The following is a 10,063-nucleotide window of genomic DNA, read 5'->3' as shown; positions in this document are numbered from 1 at the left end:
ATCAATCTAATCGAAACGAAAAAGTTGACCGACAAACCTGCATATTGAAAACCTGGACAAGGAAAGAAAGATTAAGAGAAAAAACTAATGCTACTACCACATCCGAAGGGGTGGTTGAACCATTCAACATGGAACAACTTGAATTACTGAAAATTTTCCTTAGAAGTAATTCATGGTGGCGCATGAACCTCTCGGCACATCAAATTAATATATCCTTCTCCCATCTTGCAGTAATGAAAATTTTAGAACCTGGATCATAGATTCAGAAGCCTCTTATATATGACCGCAAAAATCAATGCTCTTGTCAACTATCAAGAGGTTCTACATCTAGATCAATAAGACTTGCGGGCGAATAATGCTTAAACATTGATGGGAAAAGATATGTGGAGCTCTCTCAGAATATTACTTTCCTCTAGTTTATATTATTAAACAACTAGACAATAAATTGATTTCAATCAGTAAGCTTATCATGATATGAAATATATAACTAAGTTTTTTGCACTTTTGTGAATTTCAGGTGGTAGAGTCACCGCTTAAGGAAAGTCTCTTTAAACATAAAAATGATATCACCTCCATATTTAACTCAACTTTCTGAGTCTGTAGAGTTATGTTTGTCGAAAAATAAGTCATGTCATTGCATTGTTGCGTAGGTTATCCTAATTTCAACTATGTTGCTAAGTTGTATCCTCATTTGTTTATCAACCAAAAAAAAATTAACTTTTATCAATGTATGATTTGTCAAATTGTCAAATAAGTTAGAAATAGTAATCACATGACCAGTATATACCTCACACCCTTTTTTCATTATTCACAGTGATATTTAGAGACCTTCAAAGAAGAAAATCCTAAGTGAGGTGAAATGGTTTCTCATTTATTGATGATTATAATCGAACAACTTGGGTATTCCTAATGAAGAAGAAATTTGAAACAACCCAAATCGTACAAATCTTTCATAACATGATTCAAAATCAATTTCAATGCAAAATTCAGATTCTCAAAACTTATAAAGCAAAGACATACTTCAACCCAATCCTTAGGTCTTAACTTCCAAAAAATAGACTAATGAATGTGAGTTTATGTATTGATACCCCACAATAAAATGGGAAAGTTGAGAGAAAGAACAAACATCTACTTGAGATATATCATTTGCAAATGGGTGATCATGCTTTGGAGAGGGAAGATGTGTTTGGTGGAGAATCTTAAGGAGATGAGATAGATGGTTGTAGAAGTGAAGGATATTTGGGATAGCAGAAAACATGGAATTATTGGAGTAGGCGTGTGAGCAAGAGTAGAGAGTATTATGAAGAGACATGTTGAATGTTTTGTGATGGCGGATTGAGCACAAAGTTACGCCGATAGGTATTTTTATCAAATGTTACATGTCTCGAGAAAAAAAAAATTTGGAGGGGTTGGAACACTTGTAGCCTTTGTGTATTCATGAGCGCCCTATGAATATGGATTGGGTGGATCTCGGTCGTGCTAGTTTGTGAGACAATTGTAGTCTAGACAAAGGGTAATAAGCACATTCAAAGACTTTAAGGTGTGTATTAGATGGAGGTGTTCATATAAGTGTCGATGTGTTGAAACTTGTTTTATAGCCTTGGCGGGCATTCAATTTATTAAATATGTGACAGTTAAGAGTGCATCCACCCAAAATATGTAAGATAATTTAGTGTAGATTTTGAGAATTGAGTAGGATAATTTTATTGATATGAAAGGATGCGTAAATATAAGTTACATGAATTCTAAAATGGAAAAGATAAAACACTAACATCTTCAAGATTACAATTAATCAATTCCTAATAATTACTGGGAGATAAAAGAAAATACATAAAATAGAAAAAAACCATGAAGAAAATAAATCAATACCAATAACTTCTAACATAAAGTAACAAATAACCAAAAAGAAAATAAATCAATACTAATACCTTCTAACACTCCCCTCAAGTTGAAGCATAAATGACAATGATCTTCAACTTAGATTTGAAATTGTCAAACAACAGCTGAAGAAGATTCTTTGAAAGAATATAGTTTGAAATTGTCAAATAACGATCTAGTAAGATCTTTTGTGAGAATATAGGTCAGTTGACCATTGGACGGGATAAATGGAACACAGATTTCCCCTGAATTGAGTTTCTCCTTGATAAAGTGGAAGTCAATCTCCACATACTTGGTAAGATCATGTTGGACCGAATTATGAGCGATGTTAATGGTGGTTTTATTGTCACAAAAAAAACTACATAGGAATAGTGATCGGCATACGTAACTCGCGAGATATGATGCGCAACCAAAGAGAACTTCACACACCCCTAAGGACAGAGTGAAACTCGCCTTCAGCAGTGCTACAAGCAACCACTAACAATTTTTACTTTTTAAGTGACAAGGTTCCCCCACACGAAGAAATAATAACCCGAGGTAGATTGTCAATAATGAACGGACCCAACCCAATCAACATCAATATAAACTACAATAGAATAAGAGGTGTGACGAGAGAACAACAAACTTATGCTCGGCGTGTCTTTTAAATAGTAGAGGATCTGATGGACAGCAATGAAATGATGCTTGTAGGGATTATGCATGAACTAACTTACAATATCAACGAAGTGACAAATGTTCGTGAGCCAATGAGCAAGGTAAATGAGCTTACCCACAAGGTGTTGGTATTGTGTTTTGGTCACAAGAACAACATTGAGAACTTCTACTAATTTCTCATTGGGTCCATTGGGACAGTTATCGGTTTGCAAAGAAGTAGATTAGTGTGTGATTGTACCTGTTTGCGTACCACAACGGGTGAATTAAAATCTTCATTCAGATCAGGAGTGACCTCTATAAGTTGAGCGAGCATTGTTCTGAGGACGTTGGCCGGAGCAAACTCCAAGGCCTGCAGTGAGGTAGTGGGCTCGATGGTGGCGGCATTGGGATGAGTCTCGATAGAGGGATTTGTACGAGTATAGACACAAAGAGAGGATTGTGGTGATGATGGTGTTGCTGGTGGCAAATCCAGTGGGGGTGAAGGTTCATCGAACACAATGTTTGTAGGAGTAAGTAGAATGTCTAAAGGAGTCGAAAAAAGAATAGTGTCCAGAAAATCAAGCTCCCCCTCATTTGAGGTAGCATTAGGGAAGAATGGGGCATTTTCAAAAAAAAAAAAAGGGACGTTGGCACTAGCATAGATTTTATTGTTGATAGGATCAAGACACCGATAGCCTTTTTAAGTGATGGAATAGCCGAAGAAGACATAAATTGAGTGGGGATCAAGTTTAATACAGGTCAGGGTAGTGTTTCAAACAAACGTCGTGCACCCAAATATTTTGGGATCTAGTGTGGAGAAGAACCGTTGGTAGGAAAACATAACATTGGGACGGATAATAAGGTTTAAAAGCATGGATTTTTGTGAGAACTTTATTAATGAGGTAAGTAAGAACAACATCGTTCCAAAAATATTTCGGAAAATTAGTTTGAAACATAACAAACAAATTTGAGAAGATGTCTATTTTTCCGCTCGGCTATCCCGTTTGTTGAGGGGTATCCGTATAAGAGATATGATAGAGGATGCTCATACTAACTAGAATTCTCCCAATATAGAGCTAAACTACTTACAACCACGTTCTGAAAGATCTGAATTGTGGTTTTGAATTGGTTTAAATGAAGGAGTGTTAATTTTAAAAGTGATCATAGCTTCAAGTTTGTCATTTAATATATAGACCCAAGTCATGCGAGCGTGATCATCAATTGGAGTAAGAAACCATCATTTTTTTGGCATAGCTCGAAGTTCAAAAGACTCCCCAAGTTGCTATGAATAAGTGAAAAAAAAAGAGATTAAGGGCGAGGTGGAAATGGTACAGATTGATGTTTAGCTAATTGACAAATTTTACATTTAAAGAAGATTTTTTTATCAATAAAAATCAAATAATATAATTATTTTAAATAGTGAAAACTAGGATAACTCAAACGATAATGTAAAAACATCATTAGACATGCAGTACAACGATAGAAAGAAAAAAATACAATTATGGGATTGAGTGTCAGCATCATCAATGTCATTTTCTTAGATAAATAGAATCTGACTACCCGCTTAGTGTTCCAATCATCCCCGAACGATGATCCTAAAAAACATAAACATCAAGAGAAAAATGAGCAACACAATCAATGTTACAATTGAACTTACTGACCGATAAGAAGTTTCACTTAAGCAATGGAACATGTAGCACGGATCCCAAGGTCAACCCGACTGTTAGTACAATCAATCTTTTACCTGCAATGGAATTGCAGGAGCCGTCAGCAATTTTTATATAATCTTGCCCAGACTAAGGAGAATATGTCAAGAAAAAGTGAGAAAACTGGGCCATGTCGCCCGTAGAACCTAAATCAATAATGGAAGAACTAAAAGAAGTAAAACCAACGAGTGTCATAGAGATGTTACCTTGACGAACATGAGAGTTTGACGGGTCAGATGGAAACTGAATAAAACCAAGCAGCTTAATCAAAATTTTGGGAGATCCGATCAGGTGGGCTGAAGATCCGGTTGCATGAAAGGAGACTGCTGGTTCTTGGAAGGAGGTCTGCCGATTTGAGGTGGGGGCCCTGGCTCAGGAAGGCTTGCAAGGAAGAAATTCAGCTGCAGAAAGGGAGTTTGGCTAGGAAGGACGTTCAGCTGTTGTTTTTTGGGAGGTCCGACGGCTATAGACCAGCAAGGGAAGGTTCCGGCAGTTGGAGAAGGATCTTAATGACTAGGGTAAGATCACAGGGCTCTGATACCATGTAGGTTTTCAGAATTGAATTGGATAATGTTATTGATATGAAAGATGGTATAAATACATGTTAAATAGATTCTAAAATAAAAAAGACAGAACACACATATCTCTAATATTACAATTAATCCATTACTAATAACCACCCGACGATAAAAGAAAAGATACAAAATAAGAGATAACCAAAAAGTAAATAAATCGAAGTAAATAAATCGATACTAATAACTTAAACATAAAATAGAAAATAATCAGAAATGAAATAAATCAATATTGATAACTTCTAACATTTAGCTTAATGCAATAGAGCCCGAGCTATTTCAATTAAAGTTCTATGCTTCTGTTCCAATACTCCATTTTATATTAGAGTGCGAGGACAAGACTATTTGTGGATGGTGTCATTGTTGCGCAACAAATTGTTTAGTTCAATGCTATTATACTCTACACCACCATCCGTCCTCAAAACTTTACTTTGTTGCTAAATTGGGTTTCAAGCATTGTTATAAGAGTTTGGATTTTGAGCGTCGTTTCAGATTTAGTAGGGGTAGACCCAACAAAAACAAGACGCTGTATCAACAAAGTAAATATAATATTTATGTACATAAGTAGAGGCCATTGGGGAGGATCCCCATACATTGGAATGAAGAAGTTCCAAAATTTTATATATGTATGCTTCATACAAGGACCAAGAGACTAGCTATGAGACTTAGTAACATGGCATGTATTACATATAGGTAATAGAAGAGATATTAAAATGTTATTCTTTGGAGATGATGTTTAGAATGTCTTGGTGTGGATGCCCTCAAGCACTTATGTCAAAGGTTGGAGGTGGTGGATTGTCGCAGTGTAGCGGAGAAAACTGAAATGGAATAGAGCCAGTGAGAGTTAGAGACCTATAGTAGGACTCGATTGTTCTGTGGATTAATAATGGAAAATTCAAAGGGCTTAAAGACATAATAACTTTGTTATCTTTAATTAATTTATGAATATGTATAAGTTTATGTGATTAGGAAGGGGAATATTTGGTATGAGATAAATAAAGCTTACTGCGTGGTGTGGAGAGGAGACCTTCACCCATCTATTGGATTGAAACAACTTGACCATTGCCCAAGCCGATTTGTTCTTTGCAATGGAAGGTTTCAATTTCTGAAGCTAAGTAAGGTCAGAGGTCAAATGAGCAGTAGCACCAGAATCCAAAAACAACCCTATTGAGTCGTGACACCCTAAGTAGAGGTCGTGGGAGTGTATTCCAAATTTGCTTTGTGCCAACAATTGCAGCTGAGCGACCCACTTTGTTACTGATTTGACACACCTGTGGATCTTGGAGTCAATCTACCACCTTTCATTCCTCCTCTGTCGTTTGATGCGTTGCCTTACCCTTAAGAGTAGAAACAATTGCGTCCGTTTGGGACCGCGATAGGAGAGCTTCGCGGCTTCTCCCTGCGCATTTCTATTGTTTGGCGGGGCGTCCCGCTCACCGCAGGACTCAATTTTGGCGGAACGCAGGCCGCGGATGGCACCCCGCGTCCCGCATTCGTGGGGAGCTTTCGTCGATAATAACTTTGCATATTGCGAAGCCGAAGGATTCTCGTGTCAGGATTCTCGTGTCTGGTCTCGCGAAGCCTGTCCGCTGCTCCCGTTTTGTTGCCCTAGCATCGAGCGAAGCCTCCCGCCGCCCCTTCCCCCGTTCTTTCACTGGTCTTCCCTCAGCTACGCCGCTCCTCCCGTCTAGTCTCGCGAAGTCTCCCGCCGCTCCTCCCTCCGGTATTTCTCCTCCTAATTTTTCCTTCATATTTTACTATTGTTCTTCTTCTTGGCTTTAGTATTCCTGAGAGTTCTTTTTGTTGGAGTTCTTTGAGCGATCTTGTTTCTATCAAAGGTATTTCATCAATCTTGTTCTCTTGCAAGGGTGATGTAGCAGTTGTGATGGTCTATGCTTTAGCTGGAAACCGATGCTTTCATGCATCAATGGTTGAGAACATGTGAATGCTTAATCTTTTTTATGGCATAAAGGCGAATTTGAGCTTATAGTGGGATTACAGGTTACTAGAAAGTCCTTTGGCTACTTTGAAGGGTGTACATGAAAATAATCAATTGTTAGTTAAGGATGTCTGAGTGTAAGGGAGATGAAATTCTCAATAGCTGAATCTATTATTTAGTGATGTTTTTACTAAAAAAATTTCTAATATTCCTCTTGATAATACTAAGAATGATGTGTTAAGAGCGAAAAGACCTCAACATCAGTTAATTTCAAATATGTTTTCTCATAAATGTAACACCTGGTCTGAGGTTTCTTGGGGAAAGATTTTGGCATTTTTCAAATGTTAATTTCTACACAATCTGCTAACTATTTGTGATATTGTTAATTTGAAGGGTCTTAGGATTCCTTCAAGGTGTTATCTATGTAAGGAGCATGAGGAAATTGCTAAAAATATTAAATTTATTGGTATCACAGTTCTGTTAAGCACAACATTATTAAACAGGAACATAATAGTTATTTTTTCAGAAACAACTGTCTCACAATTGTTTTCACACAGCTGCCTCAGACAGACAACCAATTTCCCCACAGCAGCATCCTGAGACAGCGCAGCTGCAGCTGAGAAGCAGAGAAGCTGAAAAGCTACAGTTGCGCTAAACAGAGCCTAAAGCTTGTTGGAAATCATTTGTCATCTTGTTCTTAGCCTTTTGAGCGACAAAATTAATCTCCTCATTGCATTGAAACAAATATAAATCATCCAAGCTTATGGATTGCAATTGGAGGCGGATGGTAGTTTTAAGAGATTGATAAGCGGGCGGTAGGCCATTGAAGATGTAAAGTATCACATTTTCTTGATCAATATGAGCTCAGACAGTTGAATATTGTCCACAAGTGCCTTGATTTCAGAGAGTTGTTGGGTTATTGTGTTGTTCTTCATCAAGATGTGTTGAAGCTCATTTTTCAATTGGATCACTCGGTACTTGTTTGTGGGTTGAAGCCTCATCTCCATGGTCTTCCAAATTTATGATGACGCTTGAAGGTGGAGGACATAAGGCAGTATAGCCGCTGAAATAGTTAAGTATAAGGCTGCCGATAGGTTTTGATCAATGTAAATTCATGCTGAGAATTGAGGGTGGGTTGGAGGGTAGTCCTTTCCTAAGGTTTATTGTTACGAACAGATAAGAATGCCATCCAGAAATCAAAGAAAACAGCCGGAATTTAACAAGATTTAACAATTATCATGCCAAACAATTTCTATGTTTTAATTCCTCTCGATTTTCTAAATTTGAATTTTCATAACTTAAAAAATTATATTTGAATTAAATCCTGCCTGCAGCAAAACAACCCCTAAGCTTTCATCATATAGATTATATTTGCTTAGGCTAGACATCCAAACAGGCCTTCAAAACATACCGGCCATTTCAAGGACCATAGCTAATGATTTGCACGAGTAAAGCCACCAGCCAGTAATCAAAGTTTGAGTATACCTACTTCCACAATTTCTTACTCAAAAACTCTGCGTGAATAGTAAGTAAATTCAAAATCAAGCACTCTGTAAGGAGTTCTACCAACTTACGAGTTGCTATTTTTACCATGACAAAACTCCTTCCGGCGGTTTCAGAATGTCGAATGACGACGAAAGAGATGATCGGAACTGACACAATGGCAGACGGTGATCTCGCGCTCTCGTCCCCTCTCTCAACTCCATCCACCATTCTATATACATTTCTACCGGGCAGGAGAATGAAGGAGCTGCAACCCACGCGTCCATCCTTCTCCCCCGGCGATCTGGGTCCTAATGCTTATCAATTTATATGTGTGAGATCTGAACTTTGTTTTATGTACTTATACAACTAAATATTTTCATCACATGAAAATTTATACTATTTTAACTTTTAATTATGAAATATGCCTTTACATTGTTATTTGAGTTGTAATTAAAATAAGATTCATATCCTAGTTATAATTAATTAGCAATTTTTTGTTTTACATTTATTGATATTAATTAATATAAATATTATTAATATTTTTAAAATTAGAAACACTCATCATCCTCCCCTAAATTTCGATAACTCTTGCAACAAAGAAGCAATTTGTTGGATCATCATCATGTTTTTTTTTTAAAATTATGGCTACATATCCTTATTATTGTTCAAGAGATGACATATAATATTGACCGACATCCCAGAAGTTTCGTCAGTTGACCAAGCAAAAACATCTCGATGATATAAAAGGATCTTGATCAACATATCCTTCCACCTTGCATCAAAATTTTAACTTACTTGAAAGAATTTATTTGGTTCACCTCCGATTGTCAGGATCTTGAGAGTGGCCTCGTTGGTCTTAAGAAACCATTCAAGCAGATTTTGAAGATTAAACGATTCCTGCTCCACACTTCCGACCGCTCGAAGCAGGTAAGTGATTACCCAAGGTTGCCCCAATATGTAATGACTTCGCCGTGCTTGGAAACTTTATCGCTACTTGGTACGTTGAAGTGACAACCATGAAGTTGTTGAGTAGGGGTTGTCCAAAGATGGTGTTGTGGGTTGGCGACAAATAGACCACAAGGAAACCCTCCATATTTTTGAATTGTTTTTCCTGCTGAATCTGCTGAATGACTGATAGGGTGTGATTTCTAAGGCTTCTTTCATTTTGCCAAAAAAATCATAAATCAGACCAACAACCGCTGTCAGTCAGCTGCTCTTACCACACCTATCTTATCAAATGCTAACTTGAACAAGATTTTCACACAACTCATAGTGTTGACAAGGATGCTATCAATATGGTATTTGTTTATTAAGGCAATAATGACTATAACATCATTTTAAGGATCTCGGGCGGCGATGTGAATTGTGTGCGCTCAAACTGACTCATCCATAATTTCTTTTAACAAAGCTTTTCCACGCCTTTGAGTGGTTGTTCCAGAGTCCACAAACTCTTTTAGTTTGTCACCTTAATTAGCTCCTTGATCAGGATTCGGAGGTGTCGACAACCATTCGTATCGTGGTCGTGATTTTGATGATATGTGCAATGCTTCTTTGGATTCAAGAAACAAGTTTTGGTCTTCATCATGGAGCTCTTTTAAAGTACTCTTTATTAATATGAACTATACTATCTCGGACATTAATACCCTCAACGGGGTTGTCTTGAGCATCTCATGATGAGACAACTGGTACTCACTATACTAATTCGATTGTTGGTCAAGATGTCGTGCATGACACTCATGATTTTATGCCTTGACCTCATAATGTGGGCTAGCGAAAAGGCATGAATCATCTTTTGCTCCTACATGACATCCCCAGGGGCCTCTTCTACAGACGGCTGGTGGAAGGCTCCA

The sequence above is a fragment of the Phalaenopsis equestris genome, unplaced genomic scaffold (assembly GCF_001263595.1).
Source record: "Phalaenopsis equestris unplaced genomic scaffold, ASM126359v1 Scaffold001303, whole genome shotgun sequence".
Lineage (NCBI taxonomy): Eukaryota > Viridiplantae > Streptophyta > Magnoliopsida > Asparagales > Orchidaceae > Phalaenopsis > Phalaenopsis equestris.
This window is presented reverse-complemented; position numbering follows the sequence as displayed.